The sequence below is a fragment of the Felis catus genome, chromosome C1 (assembly GCF_018350175.1).
Source record: "Felis catus isolate Fca126 chromosome C1, F.catus_Fca126_mat1.0, whole genome shotgun sequence".
NCBI classification, from domain to species: Eukaryota; Metazoa; Chordata; class Mammalia; order Carnivora; family Felidae; genus Felis; species Felis catus.
In genome coordinates, this window is record NC_058375.1 from 163,683,227 (window position 1) to 163,708,207 (window position 24,981).

Genomic DNA, 24,981 nt, shown 5'->3' on the forward strand with positions numbered 1-24,981 from the left:
ACCTCTTTGAAGTAGAGGTTGCTAATCCCCATTTATAGATAAGAAAACAGACACTCACAGCCAGGAAGTGAAGAGTTTGAGATGTAAACTTCTTTCTCTGGCTTTGGCTCACACGTGCTTGTTCCCTGAACTATGCTCTTGGTAGGACACTTTATCTGTAAAGGTCATATGGTCCTAGAAATATCTCAGTAGGGATTCGGGTCCACTCTTAGCTTCTTTGGTTTACTCCGGCACTCTTGATTTATTTTCTCACTATCTTCCAACGTTTACATGAAACTGCTTAGCTTACGCTAATAAGAGAGGGTAGCATACCCCAGGGGTGTTAGGTTAGCGATGGAAGATCCAGAGTTGTTCAGTTGTCTGCCTTTTTGGGGGGCTCTGGTGAAAGCTAACTGGCTTCTAAATCTCTACCCAGAAGTCTTGTACATCGTTCTCATTCTCAGTTTACATTGCGTATTAGCATTGAAGATGATTTGTAAGATAAACATCATTGGGGAGAAATCCCTGTGGTCAAGAATTAAACACATATGCGTGGTTCTCAACACGTTCTCTAGGAGTTGTCGATTTATTTTCCCTAACCAGTGGAGCTATAAATCTGGCCTGTGCTCAGCACACTGTATGTGTTTTGCTTTATGAAGGCATAAATCACCAAGATACAATTTGTGTTTGATTTTTTGGACACTTAATTTGCTTAAATGTTCAGCAGTTCATAGACGTAAATTGTACTGGGCATAGCTCCAAGTCGAGTAAGCTGAGAGCAAGAAGCTATACATATTAGGATGTAATTCAGAAGAAAAATCATCTTGGCTGGTCAAGTAAGTCCTCTTTATAAGTTATTTATAAATAATTTTTCTCCATAGGCAATATAAACATTTAGTAAACACTTCTAGAGGAGGGAGCGTTGTAGTAAATTTCAAGAAACCGCACACATAATACGCTTCTCCACTGTTGGTGAGGGAGTGACGCGCAGGGGATGTGCCCATTTGGCAGATCATGGTTTAACGTAGAAGCATGTCTTCTTGAGAATTAAGATGTGGATTTTCACACCGTCTGCCCCGAACTAAATGTGTGGAACTTGAGCACGTCACTTAACTTCTTTGTGCCTCAGTTTTCTCATTTGGAAACGAAGGGTTGGACTAAATAATTTCTGAATTCCCTTCCACTTCTAAAGTGCTGTGGTTCAGGGCGCCTGGGTGGCACAGTCGGTTAAGCGTCCGACTTCAGCCAGGTCGCGATCTCGCGGTCCGGGAGTTCGAGCCCCGCGTCGGGCTCTGGGCTGATGGCTCAGAGCCTGGAGCCTGTTTCCGATTCTATGTCTCCCTCTCTCTCTGCCCCTCCCCCGTTCATGCTCTGTCTCTCTCTGTCCCCCCAAAAAATAAATAAACGTTGAAAAAAAATTTTTTTTAAGTGCTGTGGTTCTAAATACTTACTGGGCACCCACAAAACCTCCCCCTTCCGTGCCATGGGAAGGACAGTGGAAAACAGGAAGAAGCTGGGGGACAAAAACACAAGGAGGTTTTGAAAATCAGGGAGGGCTGCCTAACAGTTTGAGCCGTACTACCACAGAGAAGTCTGTATAATTTTATAGAGGCTGGTGTTTTCCCAAGTGTGCACAGCATTGTCTCTGGTACAGTGCACTGGGAAGGGGTACCTAAAAGTGGCCCTGGGAACTGCCTCAGAATGGCCCCCACAGTAAGCCAGCTGGGATTGTGGAGTGGCTCCTTCTAGTCAAGGATGAGGCTGCACGTGAACTTCTCAACTACCCATGGGATTGATGGCTTCTTTTCCCTGGGAGGAACGGATGCAACTTCCCACGTATGCTGGGCCGCTGGCTTTCCCAGGCAACTCCCGGAAACAGCTGGTGCCCAAACCTTAGCCTGACAGGTCTGCTCTCAGGCTTGCCTTTTAAGAAGGAGGAGCAAAAAGGGGAAGGGTCCCTCCACGAGCCACAGACATACCGGGCAGCACCTGCCCCAGCACCTCTGTGGGTAGCAGGGAACCAGTGTTTCTTGCTGACCGTTAGATCTCAATTTCCCCAATAAGATCTATCTCTTAACCCAGTGGTTCTCAGACTTTTGCACACCTAGAATGGAGGACTGAACACATCAACTGCAGGGGTCTGCCCCTAGAATTTCTGAGTCAGTATGCCTAGCGTGGGCCTAAGAGTTTGCATTTTTAACAAGTTTCCAATGCTGTTTCTCCGGGGCCCACACTTCGAGAATCCATGCCATACGACATTATAGAATTTGTCCTAAACTCCATTGCAAGGCAAGTGGTAACAGGAAAGATCATTTAAAGTGCTCTTGGATAAAAAAAAAAAATTAACTTAAATAGTTATATGTTCATATGTATTAATATGTTTCTTTTTTTTCCAACGTTTTTATTTATTTTTGGGACAGAGAGAGACAGAGCATGAACGGGGGAGGGGCAGAGAGAGAGGGAGACACAGAATCGGAAACAGGCTCCAGGCTCTGAGCCATCAGCCCAGAGCCCGACGCGGGGCTGGAACTCCCGGACCGCGAGATCGCGACCTGGCTGAAGTCAGACGCTCAACCGACTGCGCCACCCAGGCGCCCCAATATGTTTCTGACAGATGCTGATTTTCCATTTGTAATATCAATATCCAGTTAACTTCAAATACATTTATTTTAGCAAAAGGGGAATCAAATTAAAGAACATATTTAAGCATTCATGTAAATCATAAAACAAGGTGGCAGATCATAACGAAATTCATAAAGGTGGTAACATAAAGTTGGGTGAAATTTGGGAAACACATCAGCAATGAATGCAATAGAAATTGTTAAAGCGGAACCATGGGATCAGACTACCGGCAAAGAGTGGTTCTGCAGGGGACGGGTACTTGAGGTGCGTCTTAATGTGGACGGATTTAGATAAGCCAAGAGGCAGTGAGAATGTGAGCAGGTGGATGGAGAGGGTCTGGAAAGAGCCACAGACAGGCGGACGAGGGCCAATGTCAAACGGTGAGCTGAAAAGAACAAAAAATCTTTGCTCAGCCTGGTGTTTGGTGTACAAGACAACAAACAACCATTATAGCAGATTTCCATTTATGGCTTGGTATTCTGGTAATGGACGTTGGCCGTAACGCGTCTCAGTAATCAGCCTTCTCTGAGAGTCTAGGCTCTCATTTTGCATTTTGTTGGCTTTGTTTTCCCCTGCCGTTTGCTTACCTTTTTCTGGCAAGTCTAGCGAGGCAAGGTTTATGGCTCTAGGTTCCTTACGCATCGGATCATCTTTAGAGGTCAGCAGCCCAAACGAAGACACTCTTAGACTGATCGCTCTGTAGGGCCATTATTGCAAACCATCAGAAGCTACTTCAAAGATCTCTTTGGAAGATAACTGTTTCTGTTTTCAATTAGCTGAGCTTGCTTATTGAAAAGTTGCCACTGGAAGAGGATGCCATGAAGAAGTGACCGTGTAGCCCATTTCATTTTGCTAGCCTGTAATTTAATCTTTGGAAATAATAAGTTGTTGTTACAGCTGAATATAAACTAAAAGTGTTATTTGCCATTTTCCACAAACTTGTCATATAAAGAGCCATAAAACCCTTCTACCATTTATGCATCATGCAAATTCATTTTCTTCCCATAATGTCCTACAACGAGAGGGCATTTGGGGGCCCCATGCAGGTCACAAACAGGGGTTTGGAAACCATTTGTCCTGCTGTGCCTTATAAACGGTCATTGAATTGCTACTTTCAAAAACAAACCCTGAAGACTAACAATTTGGTCAAAGACTTACGAAATCGCTTTTAAGAAAATTCCATTGTCCTGACAATCTAAGATCGTTTGCTCTACTTAGGCAACAGTGTAGGGAGAAAACAAACAAACAAACGTGTAGAGCCTTCTGCGACTCTCCTGACTACTTATGACCTGAGACCACTGGTTCCCAATCAGACTCATCCCAATCCCAGGGGGATTGTTAACCTCTAGATCACTGGGCCCTACCCCAGAGTTTCTGATTGAGTAGGTGTTGGAAGGGATCAAGTATTGCATATCTATGAGGTTCCTAGATGATGTTAATGCTGCTGGTCCAGGGACGCTTTGGAAACCACTGACTTAGAGGCTGTCTCTGGTTTGCCCTATCTCCTTCCCTCTTTATACCATCTGAAATGACCATGAAAAATTTGTAGGTCCTCATCAGCACCATAGTCCATGATCCTTCTACTTGGCTGTCTGCCTCATCTTTATCTGCATGTCAGAATCCTACTCATTCTTCCAGGCTTATTGTAGGGTCATCTCTTTTGAGAAACCTCTTCTGACCTCCAGGGAGAATTGACCATCCCCGCTTCTGTGGTTTACATATCTAGCATGACGGGTCTACCATAGCATTGCAATTATTCCTTTACCATTGTAGATTTTCTGCTATCATGAGCTAGGAGCTCCTCGAGGACTCTTATCTCAATTTCTTTAAATCCCCAGTTCCTTGCACACACTAGACACTCAGTAAAGTTTCCTGGATAATAAATTAAAATTGTTAATAACATATGATATTTATAACCATTTTTTTGATCTCTTCTCAGCCTTTCGGCTGAGATCAAATGTAACCATTTTTTTAATGTTTATTTTTGAGAGAGAGGCAGAGCGCAAGTGGGGGAAGGGCAGAGAGAGAGAGAGACAGAATCTGAAGCAGGCTCCAGGCTCCTAGCTGTCAGCACAGAGCCCAACGCGGGGCTTGAACTCACGGACTGCGAGTTCATGACCTGAGCCAAAGTCGAATGCTTAACCGACTGAGTCACCCAGGTGCCCCAGTAACATATGATATTTAATGCAAATCCAATTTAGAGGAAGTACAGCACTGTACTTAAGCACATAAGCATTTGGGGTCAGACAGCCCTGGGTAGGTATCAGAGCTGTGGGACACAGTGCAAATCACTGAACCACTGTGAGTCACAATTTTCTCATCTGTAAATTGGTGACAACTCATGTGTTCATCAGGTGGATTAAGTGAGATTATATAGGTGAAGCACTTAGCATAATGGATCACAGACATGCTGAAAGAATTATCATGATTATGATTCATGGTTAGTCATATAAATCAAATTTACATGTTGAATTTCAGAGGAAACAAGATTTTAGTTATTATTTTATTCATTAATAGGGCACTTTGCATGTGCAGAGATTTTTGTATGATGTTTCCGGTAATTTAGATAACGGAATAGCTATTTAAACATGAAAGCGCTTACTATTCCCATTCTGGCCACTATTCCCATTTAGGCCAGAATTATTCATTCAGTGGATATTTTTTTAATGCCTGAAGTGTGCCCAACACACTGCTAGGTTAAAAGAAATACCTAGTCCCTGCCCTCATGAAGCTCAGAGCGCAGCAGGGAGCCTGACATTAAACATAATTAACGAATTAACGAAATTCAACTATGATCGATGCTGATGCAAAGGTGGTAAATGTTTAATTTGTATGTTCCCTTCCTGCGGAACTCACTCCTCCTCAACAGGGCTCTGATGCTTTTTCTATAACAATCCACACAGGTCAAGTTCATCACGTGACTCTCCCAAATCATGGAGGCTGAATCTAGGAAGCCTTTCCTCACTAAATACTAAAAAGCCCATTTGACTCCGTAAACGAATGACACGTTGTGGGCAAGGCTTTCCCTGGCATGGGCTGGGCATATCTGGGTCTAGTGACTGTAAGGGAGACTTCCATGGGAAGAAGTCCCAAAAGGCCGCACAGAAAGGAAGAAGTGGGGAAGAATGAACTCATCAGTGTGTCTAAAGAACGGGAGACATTTTTTTTTTTTGGGGGGGCCTGGTTTTATTTTGTTTGTTTGTTTTGATTTGGTTTTGGTGGATAAGAACCAAAGGAAAGATCTCTCTCCTTGTTGCTTTGCAAGGTCTCTGCTCAGCACCAAGAAGATGTGCAGACCACCCTAAGAGCAGGCCTGTGGCTGTCACGTGACTCTTCTGTAGCTGGCTGGTTATGACCCACTTGGGCAAACCTGTCCTTCGCAGATGGGAGTAACCGACAGCTGATTGGCAGGGCACTCTGTTCAGGTGATGAAAAATCATCTAGAACTGTTTAAAATCAACTCACGAGGGGCGCCTGGGTGGCTCAGTCGGTTAAGCGGCCGACTTCGGCTCAGGCCATGATCTCGCGGTCCATGAGTTCGAGCCCCGCGTCGGGCTCTGTGCTGACAGCTCAGAGCCTGGAGCCTGTTTCGGATTCTGTCGTCTCCCTCTCTCTCTGACCCTCCCCTGTTCATGCTCTGTCTCTCCCTGTCTCAAAAATAAATAAAAAACGTTAAAATAAAATAAAATCAACTCATGAAATCAGACTGAATGAATGAAGGCGAACAAAATCGTTGCCAAGTGAGAACTTTGCCAACCTCTGTCTTCCAAGGGACCCAAACAAAGTTGCCGTATACGTATAATTTTCTAGCCCAAGCCATGTGTTATCCTTGCTTTACTCAGTGAAGCTCAAGCTCAAGGAACGTTGACGTCAGGATTTCTAAATGAGTTCTTTCCAAACACTATTAACGTTTCTTTAAGGGATTTAACGCCTATCTTAACGCGTATGTATGTATGTGTTTTCTGTGGTGATAGCTCCCTGTGGTAACTATGGTTATTAATTATAAATAAGAGTTGGGTAAACTACATCAGTATTTCAACGTATTTTCTGATCATGATATGTTCTATATGTTGCATGAAATTACCAACAAATAGAAAATAGAGAATTTGAAAATCAGAGCGCCCCTGTGGCTCAGTCAGTTGAGCGTCTCTTGATTTTGGCTCAGGTCATGATCTCGCAGTTCTCGGGATTGAGCCCCATGTCAGGCTCTGCACTGACACCGCGGAGCCTGCTTGCGATTCTCTCTCTCCCTCTCTTGCCCCCTCCCCCACTTGTGCACGCCCTTTCTCTCTCTCAAAAGAAATAAACTTAAAAAAACATTGCATATCATCTATTATTCCATCTCCCAGCGTTAACCATTATAACTGCTTCAAAATTTTTGATAGAATTTATTTAATAGATTTTTCGATAAAATGGCAATCTTGCGGTGTATATAGTGTGTGTGTGTGTGTGTGTGTGTGTAATATTTTTCTTTGTTCTTAAGTTTTCTTTAAAAAATATAGTTTTAATGGCTAAAAACATATCACTGTATGAAACTACTTACGGATTTTTGAAAGTAAAAAAATAAGCTGGAATTCAGCCAAATTTCTCTTTCCCTAAGATAGCGGTGAAAGTATGCCAGGTACTATTCATTGTGGAATCCTAGGCTCATGGAGCTGGGAAGGACCTCCAAGGTCATGCATGAACATGAGAAGGCTCCAGAGAAATGCGTGAATTTAGTTATCTTTTTCTCAGTAGTCTAACCATTATAGCAGCCAACTTCGTTTGAGTACTAAAGGTAATTAACCCTGGCTGTAGCCAAAACTTTTTTTTGTATCTTGCATGATGGGTGACTGATTTTAAGCAAATGTACATTTATCCCAGATAGAAATCCTAATTAGAAATTTTGCCTGAAGAAGTTCAGGTTTGTGAACATTTTACAACGAAGCAATTACTACCAAACAGTAAAAGAGGAACCATGGGTTATTTCTCATTAGACCTTTCCTTCAAAGTTCGAGAAATTTGAATTTATACTAAATTTAATTATAAAAGTACCTGATAGCTTCTTCAGTTTCTTCCCTTACCCTATAGAAACTGCCTGAAACTCTACTCTCACAAACATGCCTATGATTTTCTATTATCCCACACACCTCACCACCACCTTGTACACGTTTTATGATACGGTTTGCTGAGAGAAAGCAAAGTAATGGAAACCATTTCCACGCAATCCGAAGCAGGTTCATTCTACCTGCCTGAGTTTCAAGAGCTACATTCCCAAGGAAGCTTTTTTTTTTTTTTTTAATTTTTTTTTTCAACGTTTATTTATTTTTGGGACAGAGAGAGACAGAGCATGAACGGGGGAGGGGCAGAGAGAGAGGGAGACACAGAATCGGAAACAGGCTCCAGGCTCTGAGCCATCAGCCCAGAGCCCGACGCGGGGCTCGAACTCACGGACCGCGAGATCGTGACCTGGCTGAAGTCGGACGCTGAACCGACTGCGCCACCCAGGCGCCCCGGAAGCTTTTATTTAACAAATGTTGGATCTATCTACATGACAGTGATATTTACTAAGGTTAATTAAACATTATAATTAATACTAATTACAACTGCATTGTAACTAATAGAATTAATTGAAGCAGTATTATCTTATTAATATTAGTAATTAATAGGTAGCTATGAATGTCATTAAATAACAATAATTCACACAATAATATCATTGCTCAATGGTCCCAAGTATTATCACATTTACCGTCACAATGAACTGGAGAGGTCTGGAATGTGTATTGTCCAATTCTTCATGCAGAAAGCTATGAAAGATGAATGAAGAATTTTAGGCGTTTTAAAATCTTCTGAGGAGGAAACCTCAGTCTCCCCATCCTGACCAGCTGTTTATCAGACCTGTGGCCTCACTGGTGGGGCAGATGAACAAGTTTGATTTTTTTTTTTTCTTTAAAGGGCATGCAACTTATTCAAGAATATTATTTGAAGCCCTTTTCACTGTTTTTTTTAACAGCTGAATATCACATTTACTCTTAGGGGAGTATTTTTTTTTTCTATTGCGAAGGTGAGGCTGGACAGATAACTTCATGTTCCAACTCGGCCGTGCTGTTGGATCGGAAGGGTGCGCAGCTTTGACTGAATTATTCTGTAACAACGCCAGCCTCACATTTGATGTCTAATCTCCACCAGGAACCTGTGCACCAATGAATTAGTCTAAGTGTATGAGGAGCATTCGGTTTTAACTCCACACAATGGCTCCTCTTTGGGGGTGTTCTCTCTTTACCCTTTCTCCTTAATGTTCTTCCAGGTTTTGTCCTTAGTCCTCTTCTTTCTTTCCATGTTCCCTCTTCCCACGTTCCCAACAACATCTCTCAAAGCACCGGGGATCCCCCAGTGTAGGTAGTTTTAGCTTCGCTCTCTCTCTATCGTCCAGAGCTTGCTCCTGGCATTTCAGACTCAGTATTTCCCAAACGGAACTTTCCTTCCTTAAACTTGCTTCTTCCCCTGGCTTCTCCATCTCCATAAACGGTACCGTCATTCTCTCAGTCATTCCATCTTGAAAGAGGTCTTTGAGACTTCTGACTCTCTCCTCTCCTTTGGCACCTACCTCCTGCCCATTCTGCTTCCAGAGTCGCTCTCCCCTGTCCTTCTTTTCCCTCGCCACAGTCCCAGTTCAGCCGTGCCGGGGGTTTCAACAGTGGCTGCACAGTAGGTCATGCAGTGAGCTTAAACAACAACAGAACCAGGCCAGCTCCCCGTCCCAGACCAACTGAATCAGTAGCTCTGAGGGAGGAACCCAGATTTCAGGATTTTTCAAAACTTCCTCAGGGGCGTGTTAATGTGAACACGCGCTTGATAACCCCTGCGTCGGATTCTCTGTGAAAGAAATCCTACATCTTTTCCTGTCTCTCTCTTCCTTTTTTTTAAAAATTTTTTTTTCAACGTTTATTTATTTTGGGGACAGAGAGAGACAGAGCATGAACGGGGGAGGGGCAGAGAGAGAGGGAGACACAGAATCGGAAACAGGCTCCAGGCTCCGAGCCATCAGCCCAGAGCCCGACGCGGGGCTCGAACTCCCCGACCGCGAGATCGTGACCTGGCTGAAGTCGGACGCTTAACCGACTGCGCCACCCAGGCGCCCCTCTCTCTTCCTTTTTATCTCTGCCTGAGCATTCATTTTCCTATTGCCCTGCTCTGTAAGGGCAGGAACTTGTTTATTTATTTATTTTTTCAACGTTTATTTATTTTTGGGACAGAGAGAGACAGAGCATGAACGGGGGAGGGGCAGAGAGAGAGGGAGACACAGAATCGGAAACAGGCTCCAGGCTCCGAGCCATCAGCCCAGAGCCCGACGCGGGGCTCGAACTCCCGGACCGCGAGATCGTGACCTGAGCTGAAGTCGGACGCTTCACCGACTGCGCCACCCAGGCGCCCCTCTGTTCATGTTTTAAAAATCAAGACATAAAATTTTTCCCAAGGGCCCCCTAGCCAGCTTTTATTCAGTGCCATTATCCAACATGGAGTCAAAAGACGATATTCTTGCTTCAAGGGAGACTCGGAAAGTGAATATCTGGCATTGTCCGGAATATCTGGAAGGAAGGCTGGCTCTTCTAGGAAAGAAGTGAGTGGGGAAGGCGACCAACACAAGGAGACAAGCACCAGGGTCTCCTATATTTTGTCTTTTGAAATACATCAGTACTTCTCCTAAAGTTCTATTCAAATGCGTCCTCCGTGAAGCCTTTCCCAATCTCTCTCCAGACGGACGTCCCTTCTCTCTGAAGGCCTGTGGTATTTTCGTTTAAATGTCTCTCCTTGACCTTTGTGTGCTTCAGGTTTTTGTAACATCTGTGTGCCTTCTAAAAAATTAACTTACTTTGATACAGAGAGAGAAAGAGAATAAGTGGGAGAGGAGCAGAGAGAGAGAGAAGGAGAAAGAGAGTCGCAAGCAGGAACCCCACTGTCAGGGTAGACCCCGACGTGGGGCTCGAACTCACGGACCGTGAGATCATGACCTGAGCTGACGTCGCACGCTTAAGCAACTGTGCCACCGAGGCGCCCCTGGGTGAGTGTCTTGTTTCCCATATTGAATTACAAGCTCCTTGAGGGCAGGGGCCATGACTCAGTCATCTTCGTATATCCTGTAGCACCAAGCCAACGGAAAAATATTTTGTTGCAAAAGTGATATTCTGGCTTTGATGGCCTTCACGTTGTTTGCTCAGCTAGCGGCCTTCTCAAACTTGTTTCCGATGCTGGTTTCAGGTGGCCAGTTAGCCAACGGAGATCAAGTGATAGTGACAACAAGGATTCATTCGTTTGTCTTCCCTCCTGGCCATTTCCTTCTACCCAGTCATCCGAGGGGGGTGGCCACCCTTTTCCCGTTTTTGCCAGTTGCAGACAAAACAGATTCAGTAGTAATAAACCGGTTGTCACACTCTGAGCCCCTCTAACTAATTTCTAGTAAAATATTAGAAGTTCTTTGCTTAGAGCCGAAGGCTGACCAGGCTGGGACACACGCTGGCGGCAGGGCTAATGAGAAAAGTCCCGCCAGGTGGCAACTCACCCCCGCTGGGGCTCTCCAGGAAGGGTCGGCCCGGCCGAGGAGGGTGCTACATCTTTACCCACTTGGGGAGATGCCGGCTTCAAAGACTGGGCTCCGACAGGAAAACAAATGGAAACCGGTGGGCGGGGGGAGCCGGCAGGCATTGCGGGCTCATGAAAAGAACCGTAATAATAATAATACTTTTCAAAGCTTTATTCCGCTGAGAGTGACAGGCGAGGGATTTCATTGGCCTGAAACGCGAGAGGCTTGGTGGTTTTCGACACCCCCGTGGTGCTTCAGCACAACCCACAGGGAGGGTGTAGCAGCTTCTGGGAAAGACGGAGCTGCCCCAGATCCTTCTCTGCTCCGACTTTCTTCAGAGGACCGTTCTCGGAGGTCCTCTCCCTTCCCGCTTAGGCTAGCTGGGGGCCCAGACGATTGTTCTCTTTACAACACAAACAGCTATTGCCGCCTGTGGTCCAACTTGTCTGGTGCCTGAGGGACAGGGTCGGGGCCTAATGAGGTAAACAGGATTCATGCTTGGCTCCGGCCAACTTACAAGGACTCTGCAAGGACAGGGCTTAGCTAGGTGAACTTGGGGCCTTAGAGGAACCAAAGAAAACTCTTGTGGGAGTAACCCAAATGTACCAGGGGACGCTGCCAATATCGGAAGTGGTCTCCAAAGGTCAGTTCTAGCGAAAGGAAGCCAACCAAAATAGATTTGCCCTCCAATACTTTTGCTGAGTGATGAATATGCCTGAGGTTCTGGACTAAGCAGTATACATACGTCATCCGATTTTATATTTGGAACAGCCCTTCGAGGTCGTTTTTGTTAGCCTTATTTTCCGGATGAGGAAACTGAGATTTGGGGAGTTTGTCAGTGATTCCTGAACGTCGGTGGGCAGTGGAATCACCTGGAAGCTTTGCGAAAACACAGGTTTCTGAGATTCCTCTCTGCCTGACTCATCTTGAAACTGGAACGGGGGCTTTTCTCCCCCCTGCTCTGGTGCTCGAGCTAAAGTGTCAGTTCTTCCCGGGTGTCTAGGCTGCTGGCCTTCTGGTGGAAGGCACACACAATTGGCTCTCCCCACTCGCCAGCTTGCTGACTCACCTTGCAGACCTTGGAACTTGTCAGCCTCTACGGTCGCACGAGCCAATTCCCTGTCATAAATCTTTCTCTACCCACATCCTATCGGCTCTGTTTCTCTGGGGAATCCCGACTCATACAGACTTTCTGACTCAGTGGGTCTGGGGCCAGGCCTGAGAACACGCATTTCCAGGGTTCCCAAGAGACGCTGAGACTTGAGATCAATGCTCTGTGATTCAGAGACCACACTCTGAGAACCTCTGCCTTAGGTTCAGGGAAGGCAGACAACCTCCCTTCGTTAATTCCCCCGACCCAGATCCTGTCGGCCGGCTTCTCCCGCGAGACTCAACTTTCTCGAAACACACATTTAATTTGCTGTGCCCAGGAGGTGAATAAGAGACAGGCCTTGTCTTCGATGTGCTCACAGCCCAGAGGTGGCAGCAGGAGACAGAATACGATGTGGAATAAGTGTACGGGGGATCGGGGAGGGGGACAAAGAGAGTTTACCTGAGGGCAGAGAACGTCTGGAGTTTTCACGTGGGAGGAAGACGTAGGGAGGAAATGAAGGATCTGAGGAACCAGGGCTCAGAAAGGGTGGCTAATCCGCTCTCACATCTCATTTCTTTTCAGTTCGACCTAGTTTCTCCCAGCTCTGCGGGGGCCTGATTGCCCCGCCCGGAGGCACACTGGTTCCCTCTCTGCCAGCTCTGTGCCCCACGCTTGGTCTGCCCCGGCCCATCCGGGAGGGAGACACACACGGGAGGAATGTATACCAAGCGCCTCGCTCGTCAGTTGTTCCGGGGATTGAAAGAGGCTCCACGGGCTTTACAACCAGCGAAAATTGTCGCCAGCTTCACAATTCTGGCCAACATGTCGATGCTTTGAAGTCTGGTTGCCGCCTTTTACAATTCTATTTTTAAAATGTATTAAAGATGTTTGAACGTGGCAGAGACTCCCAATAAAAGCCAGGCTGCTTGAGAAGCAGGATGCTGGTCTCAATTTAAAGGGCCTGTTAAATAATAGGATACCCGTGTAAAAGGGGCTCCACGAGACTGACCCACTGGTTCTCACGGAAGGCAAGCTCAGTCGCCAATGCCCCTGAAAGGCTTCCAGAGGCTATCGAGCCCTCTATTTATCCCCTGTCGATGCCCCGGAAGTGCCTTTTCATACACAGTGATAGAATTTTTGTTTGAGTCCGTCATTAACATAAAGGCACGAAGCGAAAACAGGAGCAGGTCCCTAATGAAAGATTTCGGCATGAGTTTTGCCTAAAAATCAAGCCAGTGCTAACCGGTAAGTTTCCGTGATTCTGCAAGGCCTGGCTCCCTGAAGAGGGGTCTGGGGGCCTGCTATACGCCCACAGAATCACAACTCTGAACATCTTCTGGGGACCTATCTTTGACGGTCCATTTTATCTCGAGGACTTTATTAGGCCCTTCAGGAGGCTACTTGAAAAATGAGATGTGAGGGGCGCCTGGGGTGGCGCGGTCGGTGAAGCGTCCGACTTCAGCCAGGTCACGCTCTCGCGGTCCGTCCGTGAGTTCGAGCCCCGCGTCGGGCTCTGGGCTGACGGCTCGGAGCCTGGAGCCTGTTTCCGATTCTGTGTCTCCCTCTCTCTCTCTGCCCCTCCCCCGTTCATGCTCTGTCTCTCTCTGTCCCCAAAATAAATAAAAAAAAAAGTTGGAAAAAAAAGAAAAGAAAAGAAAAATGAGATGTGGTTCCTGACCTCTGCCCTCCCCATCATCACCCACCCTCAGTGACTCAAAGAACGTTGTTGACTCCAGCTTCAATCCCGTCCACAGTTCTTCCTCCTTGCTGCCACTGCCCTTAATTCGGGTCTTTGCTTGTGCGCCCGACACGGCAGCCTTATTCACCCACTTTTCAGTGTCTCCTTATACCCTGGAGTCTAGAGAGCTACAATTCCCATTCCCAGACTCTCTTGAAGTTAGAAGTTGCCATGTGGCACAGTCTGGCCCATAAAATATACACCAAAGTGGTCTAGGGATTTCTGGGATACTCTCGCTTTCCTGAAAGGAGCACTGACCCTTCCTTCTCCGCATTCTCTCCTCCGGGCTACTGCCTGAGATGTGATACGCCCGCTGTTTACGTAAGCGCCGTCTCGCGACTCGGAGGGAAATGCCAAGAGACATGTGGGGTCCTTGGTTCTGCCATCTTGAGCTAGGAACCAATGTCTGCAGTTGGCAACTTTTGTACTTCTTTTTTTTATTTTGTATTTTTTAACGTTTTATTTATTTCTGGGACGGAGAGAGACAGAGCATGAACGGGGGAGGGGCAGAGAGAGAGGGAGACGCGGAATCGGCAGCAGGCTCCAGGCTCCGAGCCGTCAGCCCAGAGCCCGACGCGGGGCTCGAACTCGCGGACCGCGAGATCGTGACCTGAGCTGAAGTCGGACGCTTCACCGACTGCGCCACCCAGGCGCCCCAACTTTTGTACTTCTTATGGAAGAAAAATTAAAACTCGAGTTTGTTTACGCTGTGATTTCTCAGTTCTTCACGACTTAGGGCCACGGATCCTTTCTAGCCGCGCTGTTAACATGGGCTCAGAGTGATCACCTTACTTGCTTGAGCACGCAGCTGCTAAATAGCAGAATCACGATTAAATCGGATAGGTAGCAGGCTAACTCGAAGACTTATCTTCACTGAATTTTTTTTTTCTGTGAATTCCCCGCATAGTGTCCGGGTGCAATGCTAATATTTTTTCGTTCCTTCAGGACAAGGTATCTTTTAAAATCCGCGACAGCTTTGGTAGATATGGCAAGTTCCCTTGCAACCTGTTCTGGGAGGCCACTGAAAAGACTCCTCTCAATTATGTAACTGTCAAGCAATTGGGCCTGGCTGCTCCAGGGGGAGAGTGAGTAATAGGCCCTTTCTGTACCTTGACAAAGGCAGCCTCTCCAAATAACAGCCCCGTATGTAGATCTGATCATTGTGGGGGGAAGGAGGACATGTTCGTGGACATCAAGAAGCCTCGTAAAAGGAAACTGGCAGTACCAACTCTATCACGTTCCCAGCTCTTTTGAGATCCCACATCCTTAGATGCTTCTGCCAGATTCAGAGTCTCAACTGACGTCTCCTGGGAGGAGAAGAAAGTGAAGACCACCCAAGAGGAAAATCCCCACAACGGAAGGCAGTCTAGAGTACGCCTCCTGGCTCATCGGCGACACCTAGACTCAGGGAAGGGCACAATGCGGACCTGCTTTGAGAATAAGAATTGCACACGTCCCCGTGAACCAATTTTTATTATCCCAAGCACTGATAAGGTCTGTACACCAGTCTGAACCAGAAAGAGAAACGCTGCACAAAGGTGTAGCGGAGTATGGCATTGACAATAATAGGAAGTCATTTTCAGGCTGCCCCCCCCCCCCGGTTTGATTCCCTAGCTGCTTTCTGAGAGGCGTCCAGAGCAGGACTAAGCCACTTTAGAATGAGGGAATATCTGGGGTTCTTAGATGATGGGCAAGGATGACCTTGAAAGATCCTGGATTCATGTTACTCTGATGAATGGGGGATGAAGCAATTTTAATTTGAAGATGACAAGACGTAATCAAATTTGTGTCCTGAGCTGGTGAACGAGGTCGCAACAGCTACACAAGTGATAGCGTTAACAGACAGAAATCAAGGGAAAATTTTATAACTGAAATGACTAAAATAAGGGTAACTAAACGGTTGGGCATTGTTAGTGAAGTGTCAAAAATCTATTTGAATTCAGAGCATAATGAGTCAGCTAACTCGTGTTTCAAACACTCCTTTTATGTCAGAATTTTCCTCCAATGGTCAAGAGTCTCCATAATCAAGAATTATCGTGGAGACGGGGTGGGTCACTAGGCAAGTCCATGTTATTCAGTATGACTTCATGAGCCAATAAATATTCATGCCGGCCAGAATAAAAAATAGTATTGACCTCCTGGAATGTGTAGGAGGGAAGCTTTGGCTCTAATGCTAATGGATTTTACATTGTTTTATCAAGATCTGGAAATCTTGGATTATTCTGAATCGTAGTACTGGAGAGTCAACATTGTTATTTTAAAAGTATAGATTGCGGGGCACCTGGGTGGCTCGGTCAACAGAGCCTCCAACTTCGATTCAGGTCATGATCTCACGGTCTATGAGTTGAGCCCCACATCAGTCTCGCTGCTCAGTGCAGGGACTGCTTGGTATCCTCTGTCCCCCTCTCTCTCTGCCCCTCCCTTGCTTGTGTGCTCTCTCTAAAAAATAAATAAACTTAAAAAAAAAAGTGTAAGTTACGTATACAACATAGTGAAAGATGAGTCCACCAAGGGTAGAGTAGATGATTTAATTGGTGTTCGGCATTATCGGTAACGTCGGTAACAGTAACCATTTAGACTTCCACTAATAGTCCCAGATTTAGAGTTACAGTTTGAGAGATCCATCCAAGATATGTAAGAACAAAACCCTGAACATTAAGTATCTTAAAATTCTCCAAAAGGCCTTAAGTTTTTAACTCCAAGCGGGAATCCTCATTAAAGACATGCCATGCTAGCTTTATTTCATCAGATGCCTCCAGAATCAATTGGGGGAGGAGGGACCTAATGGGTCTGAATGATTATGACGTTGTACCGGGCTCTCTGCTAAGCACTTCATAGGTCCTTATTTAATCCCCCAAATACCCACATGAAATAGATGCTATTATTATCTTTGTATTACACAAAGAAACAGAAGCAGAGAAGAATTGCATGGATTGCCCCAAATTACACAGTCTGTAAGAATCAAAGTTAAGGTTAAATGCTGATTGTCTCTATAAAAATAACCACTTACGTTGCATCCAGTACCACCCTCCATCTTCACTTTTCCTCCTCGCCCCTCCTCCCTTCAGATACTTCTCAGCTGGGTTTCAGGAATATTCCAGAATCCACCTTTTTTTTTTTCAACGTTTTTATTTATTTTTGGGACAGAGAGAGACAGAGCATGAACGGGCGAGGGGCAGAGAGAGAGGGAGACACAGAATCGGAAACAGGCTCCAGGCTCTGAGCCATCAGCCCAGAGCCCGACGCGGGGCTCGAACTCACGGACCGCGAGATCGTGACCTGGCTGAAGTCGGACGCTTAACCGACTGCGCCACCCAGACGCCCCAGAATCCACCTTTTTAAGTCTCAACTGGAAAGGTAAATTTCCAGGCACACATGGTTTCCCTGACATTTCTATTCTGCTGAAATGTTACATGATTGGTCTTTATCCTATGGTAGGAAATTTATATGCATCTCTACCACTGTTGCGGGTTCCTTGAGGCTAGGGCCTCACTAATTTGGAATTTCCTCAGGAACTGACAAATGGCGTCTCTGGAATACACTTGACAAATGTGCTGAATGACTGATACAAAGTACAGACAGAGCAGGAAATCAAGCTCACTTGATGTTGGCCAGGGTCCTTCTCAGGCAGAGGGTCACAGATAAACTCTGGGGGCCTTGCCTGCTGGGACACATGCTGATTTTTGCTTCTGTGTCCTCAGGGGAAGCTCGCTGAGCTTCAATCTTGGTTCTCATCAGATGGAAGTGAGAACTTGGAATTCTTGGAAGAGAGTGCATTAAATTACTTCCACAAAATTAGTTTTACTTGATCATAACGTGGTAGCATTAAATTGTTGCCTAGAAAAGCACTCTGGCTTTCACAGTTCTTCCCTTCCCTTCCCTTCCCTTCCCTTCCCTTCCCTTCCTTTCCTTTCCTTTCCTTTCCTTTTTTCTTTTCTTCTCTCTTCCTTTCTTTCTCTTTTCTTTTCTTTTCTTTTCTTTTTTCTTTTCTTTTCTTTTCTTTTCTCTTTTCTTCTCCTTTCCTTTCCTTTCTTTGCCTTTCCTTTCCTTTCCTTGCCTTTCCTTTCCTTTCCTTTCCATTCCATTCCATTCCATTCCATTCCATTCCATTCCATTCCATTCCAGTATAGCTAACATACAGTGTTATATTAGTTTCAGGTGTACAATATAGTGACTCAACAATGCCATTCACAGTTATATTAGTTTTTTTTATTCCTGCCATACCAAATTCATTTTATATATAAAATTAATGTAATGTACACACATGTAGCATTTTGTGTCAGGTTTCTTTCACTTGGCATATTTTTAAGGCTCATCTATACTGTAGCATTTTTAATAGCTCATTCATTTTTGTGACTGAATAATATTTTGCTGTATGGATATGCCACATTTTGTTTATCCATTCATTAATTGATGAACATCTGGGTTGTTTCCACATTTTTACTGTTATGAATAATGCCGGTATGAACACTTGTATACACATTTTATGTGAACATATGCTGTAAATCTTTGGGGTATATACCTAGGAGTGGAATTGATGGGTCATATAGTAACTCTGTGTTTAACTTTCTTTAATGTTTATTTATTTATTTTGCGAGAGAAAGACAGAGTGCATGAGCAGGGGGAGGGAAAGAGAGAGGAGGAGAGGGAGAATTCCAAGCAGGCTCTGTGATGTCAGCGTAGAGCCCAATGCAGGGCTCCATCTCATGAACCATGAGATCATGACTTGAGACGAAATCAAGAGTTGGATGTTTAACTGACTGAGCCACCCAGGTGCCCCTCTATGTTTAACTTTTTAAGGAATTGCGAACTATTTTCCATAGCAGCCCCACCATTTTCATCCCTATTAGCAAGATATAAGGCAATTTCTCCACATCTTGCCAATACTTGTTATTGTCTAATTTTTAAAAAATTATAGTCATTCCAGTAGATGTGAAGTGTATCTCATTGTAGTTTTGCATTTCCTAATGAGTAATGATGGTGGGCATCTTTTCATGTGCTTCTTGCCTTTGAAGCATAAAAGGTTTTAATTTTAATGAAATCAAATTTATCTATTTTTTCTTTGGCTGTTTGGGTTTTAGGTGTCATATCTATGACAATGTTGTTTCATCCACGGTCATGCAGAATCATACCTGTGTTTATATCTAAGAATTTTATAGTTTTCTACTGAGGTCTTTGATACATTTTAAGGTCATCTCTGCATATGGTATGAGATAAGGTCCAACTTCATTCTTTTGCTTGTAGATATTCAGTTGTTCTAGCATCGTTTGTTCCGATGACTTCTTTCCCTATTGAATGGCCCTGGATCCACTGTCAAAAGTCAATTGACCACAAACATATAGGTTTATTTCTGGACTCTCAGTTCTAGGACCCTGATCTGTAAGTCCAACCTGTGGCAGTACCACACGGTTTTGATTACTGTAGCTTTGTGGTACATTTTTAAATTGGGAATTGTGATGGACAATTTGTTCTTTTTCAATACTGTTTTGGCTATTATGGATCTCTTGTGTTTTCCAAACTTTAGGATCTGTTTGTGAATTTCTGCAAAAAGGGTAGCTTAAATTTTGATTGGTATTGCATTTAATTTATAGATCAGATTGAAGGGTATTGCTCTTTTAACACTGTTAAATCTTCTAATCCATTACAATGGATGTTTTTCCATTTATTTAGGTCTTCTTCAATTTCTTTCAATGATGTTTTAAGTATTAAGCTTATTCCTGTTTTATTCTGTTGCTGCTTTTATTAAAGGAACTGTTTTCTTAATTTCATTTTTGGATTGTTCATTGTTGGTGCACAGAAATACAACTAATGTTTGCAGATTAATCTTGTATTCCACCAACCTGCTGGACTTGTTTATTGCCTATAAAATTTTTTTGTTATTCCTTAGTGTGTTTTAGGTGCAACATTATGTCTTCTGCAAATAGAGACAGTTTTACTGCTTCCCTCCCAATATTCCCTTTTAACTTCATTTTTCTTGACTAATTTTTCTAGCTAGGACACATACTACAGTGTTGAAAAAAATTGGTAAAAGCAAGAGTGAGCATCCTTGACTTAATCCTGATATTAGGAAGAAGGCATTCAGTCTTTCCACTGTATGTGTGATATAGCTGTGAGCTTTCTTGTAGAGACCTTTTATCGGGTTCAGGAATTTCCCTTCTAACTTATTGAGTCTTTTTATCATGAAAGAATATTAGATTCTGTCCCATACTTTTTCTGTGTCTATTGAGATAATCCTGTGGGTTTTGATTTTTATTCTATTAATATGGTGTATTATGGTGATTGACTTTCATATGTTGAGCCAACCTTGCATTCCTGGGATAAATCCCACTTAGTCATGGCATATAATCCTCTCTGTATGTTTCTGATTCAGTTTGATAGTATTTGCTTGAGGATTTTCATTAAAAATATTAATCTGTAGTTTCTGTTTCTTGTGATGTGTTTGGCCTTATAGAATAACTGGAGAAGTGTTCCTTCTTCTCCTGTATTTTAGAAGGGTTTGTGGGGCGCCTAGGTGGCGCGGTCGGTTAAGCGTCCGACTTCAGCCAGGTCAGGATCTCGCGGTCCGTGAGTTCGAGCCCCGCGTCAGGCTCTGGGCTGATGGCTCAGAGCCTGGAGCCTGTTTCCGATTCTGTGTCTCCCTCTCTCTCTGTCCCTCCCCCGTTCATGCTCTGTCTCTCTCTGTCCCAAAAATAAATAAAAAACGTTGAAAAAAAATTAAAAAAGAAGGGTTTGTGAAGAATTTGTGTTAATTCTTTAATGTTTAATAGAATTCATCACTGACGACATCTTGTTCTGGACTTCTCTTTGTGGGAAACTTTTGGATTACTAATTACATTATTTTACTCGCTACTGGTCTGTTAAGATTTTCTATTCCTTCTTGAAACAGTTTTATTAGTTTCTTGCCTTTCTAGGATTCTATCATTTAGGTTATCCATTTATTGACATACAAGTATTCAAAGTAGTCCCTTATCTTTTTATTTTTGTAAGGTCAGTAGTGATGTTTCCTTTATTTTTGTAAGGTCAGTAGTGATGTTTCCTTTTTTTTTTTTTTTTTTTTTAGCAATTTGAGTCCTCTTTTTTTCTTAGTCCATATAGCTAATTGTCAATTTTGTTGATCTTTTCAAAAAACCAACATTTAGTTTTGTTGATTTTCTCTATTGTTTTCTCCTAATTTATTTTTTCTGCTCTAATTTTATTACTTCCTTTATTCCTTTTGCTTTGGTTTTTAATTTGCTCTTTTTTCCCCCCTAGTTTCTTAAAGTAGAAGGTTAGTCTATTCATTTGAGAGAGTTTTCTTTTTTTTTAAAGTAGGTGTTTACAGTTATAAATTTCCCTCTAAACACTGTTTTCATTGCATATCATGAATATACATTTGCACTCATCTTGACGTATTTTGTAATTACCCTTATGATTTCTTCTTTGATCCATTGATTATTTAGAAATGTGTTGTTTAATTTTCACATATTTGGGAATTACTTAAATTTCCTTCTGCTATGGATTTTTAACTTCATTCCACTGTATTTGCCGAATATACTTGGAATGATTTCAATATTTTTAGGTGTATTCAAACTTGTTTTATGACCTAATATATGATCTATTTTGGAGAAATTTACATACGCACTTGAGAAGCAGAATATGTATTCTGCTGTTGTTGGGTGGGGTGTTTCATAGATGTTTGCTTTGTTTGATAGCTGTGTTTTATAGCTGGCTTGTAGTTTGGGTAAGTCTTCTACTTGCTGATTTTCTGTCAAGTTGTTCTAGACAGAAAGTGGGATATTACAGTCTCCAACTATTATTGTTGAATTGTCTATTTCTCCCTTCAAGTCTGTCAGTTTTTGCTTCATGTATTTTGGTGCTCTATCGTTAGATGCATATATGTTTATAATTATATCTTCTTGATGGCTTGACCCTTTTACATTATAGAATGTAATTTAAAAGATGTTTATTTATTTTTGAGAGAGTGAAAGTGAGGGAGGGGCAGAGAGTGGGACACAGAGCATCCGAAGCAGGCTCTGTGCTGAGAGCAGCAAGCCTGATGTGGGGCTCAAACTCACAAGCTGTGAGATCATGACCTGAGCCAAAGTCGGAGGCTCAACCAACTGAGCCACCCAGAATTTTTGTCTCTAGGAACAGTTTTTGTCTTACAGTCTATTTTGTATGATGTTGTGTAGCCACTCTAGCTTTCTTTGAGTCATTGTTTACATGGTATATCTTTTTTTTCAACGTTTCACTTTGAACCTACTCATGTCGTCCTATCTAAAGTGTGTCTCTTTTAGACAGCATGTAGTTGAGGGGTGCCTGGGAGGCTCATGGGGCACCTGAGTGGCTTAGCATCTGACTCTTGATTTTGGCTCAGGTCATAATCTCATGGTTTGTGGGTTTGAGCCCCACATCAGGCTCTGGGCTCACAGTGCGGAGCTTGTTTGGGATTCTCTCTCTCTCCCTCTCTTTTTGCCCCTCCATGTGTTCTCTCTCTCTCTCTCTCTCAAAATAAATAAAATAAACTTTAAAAAATTATACAGCATGTAGTTGAATCATGCTATTTTTAATCGATTCTGCCAATATCTGCTTTTTAATTAGTTTGATCATTCACATTTAATGTAATTATTGATAAAGGGGATTATGTTTCTCATTTTCTTATTTGTTCTCTGTATGTCGTGTGTTTTTTGTTTCTACATTCCTCCATTACTGTCTTCTTTTGTGTTAAATAGATATTTTCTATTGTACCATTTTAACCACCTTTCTTGTTATATATTCTTTAAGGTGATTGCCCTAGAGATTGCAATTAACATAATAATTTATAATAATCTAGTTCTGATTAATGCCAACTTAACTTAAATGACAAAACTTTGCTCCAAATAGCTCCATTGCAAGAGCCTAAATGTCCATCAACTGACGAATGGATAAAGAAGATGTGGTTTATATATACAATGGAACACTACTTGGCAATGAGAAAGATTGAAATCTGGCCATTTGCAGCAACGTGGATGGAACTGGAAGGTATTATGCTAAGTGATATAAATCAGGCAGAGAAAGACAGATACCATGTTTTTACTCATATGTGGATGCTGAGAAACTTAACAGAAGACCGTGGGGGAGAGGAAAGGGAAAAAAAAATTACAGAGAGGGAGGGAGGCAAACCATAAGAGACTCTTAAAAACTGAGAATAAACTGAGGGTTGATGGGGGTGGGGGAGAGGGGAAAGTGGGTGATGGGCATTGAGGAGGGCACCTGCTGGGATGAGCACTGGGTGTTGTATGGAAACCAATTTGACAATAATATATATATATATATATATATATATATATATATATATATACACACACACACACACACACATACACACATATACACACACACACATATATATAGATACACACACACACATATATGTGTATATACACACACACACACACACACACACACACACACACACACACAAGTAGCTCCATTGCTCCTTTCCTTGATACTGGTTTTGTCACAAATTACATCTTCATACATGTTGTGCACATCAACACCTATTTATAATGATTGATTTAGGAAGCCATTTTTGAAATCAGATGGCGGGAAAAGTAGTGAGAAACACAAAGTACATTGTTTCTGTCTTTTATATATGTACCTATATAGTTACTTTTACTAGTTTGCTTTATTTCTTCAGGTTGAATTGAGTTACGATCTGGTGTCCTTGCATTTCAGCCTGAAGAATTCCCTTTAGCATTTCTTGGAAAGGAGACCGGCTAGCAGAAAAGGCTCTCAGTTTTTATTCATAGCAATAGACCCTTTTGATGGTTGCTTATTTAGAAACTTTTACTTGGTCTGTCTGTTGTTTATATTTTTGTCTTATTTTCTCCTTCATTTTTATAGGATAGTTTTATTGAATATGAAATTCTGGATTGACAGCTTTGTTTCCTTCAACAGTGCACATGTCATCCCACGGCCATTTGGATTCCATGGTTTCTGATGAGAAATCAGCTGCTAATTGTATTAATGACCACTTCCACGTGACGAGCGTGTGCTGTTCTTGCTGCTTTCAAGATCTTCCCTTGGTCTCTGAACGATTTGTTTATTAGGCATAAATCTCTTGAGTTTATTCTACCTGGAATTCATTGAGCTTCTTGGATGTATATATTAATACTTTTCATCAAATTTGGGAAGTTTCCTGCCATTATTTATTCAAATATTCTTTCTACCCCTTTCTCTTAATTTTCTTCTGGGACGACCATTATGTGGATGTTTCTGTGCTTCATGATGTTTTTTGAGCTTCTGAGGCTATGGTCACTTTGTAAAATTCGTTTTTCTTTCTGTTCTTCAGACTGGATAATCTCAATTGACCTGTATTCAAGTTCGCTGATTCTTTCTACTGCCTGCCCAATTCCAGTGTGGAGCCTACCTTGTGAATTTTTGGTTTAAATTATTATACTTTCCAACCCCACGATTTTTTTTTTACCATTTCTATCTCTTCAATAATATTATATATTTGGTGAGACACTGTTCTTATGCTTTTTTTTAATTTTTTTTTTTGACATGGTTTCCTTGAGTTTTTTTTAAATAGATTTAAAATGCCTGACTTAAAGTCTTTGTCTAATAAGTCCAACATCTGAGTCTTTTCAGAGACCACTTCTATTGATAGCTTTTTTGTTGTTGCTGTATACTGGTTATATTTTTTTGTTTCTTTGCATGTATTTTAGTTTTTACTTGAAAACTGGGCATTTTACATACTCTGATGTTCTCTAGAAATCAGATGTTTCCCTCTCTTCAGGACTTGTCGATATTGCTGCTTGATGTAGTTGTTGTTATCTATTTAGTGACATCTGAATTGTTCCATAAAGTCTATGTTATTTGTCACGTGTGGCTATTGAAATCTCTGCTCAGTCATCTCAGTGGTCAGTAACGATCGGAGAGAGATTTTCTTAAATGTCTAGAACAACAAGCCTCTCCATCTTTGCTGAGGGATTCTGTGTGTATTTGGGGGAACACCTTCAACGCTGA

General features: G+C 42.9%; 2 long non-coding RNA genes across 2 annotated transcripts in view; both read right to left on the bottom strand.

Annotated features, from left to right (window-relative positions):
* LOC111561873 overlaps nt 1-24,981 on the bottom strand; it is a 451,344-nt gene that overhangs the window by 148,887 nt on the left and 277,476 nt on the right. The window lies entirely within an intron of this gene.
* Nucleotides 2,628-4,598, bottom strand: LOC123379179. Its single transcript, XR_006583327.1, has 2 exons — nt 3,189-4,598; nt 2,628-2,986 (listed from the first exon to the last, which is right to left on the bottom strand). It is a non-coding gene; the product is annotated as an uncharacterized LOC123379179 (long non-coding RNA).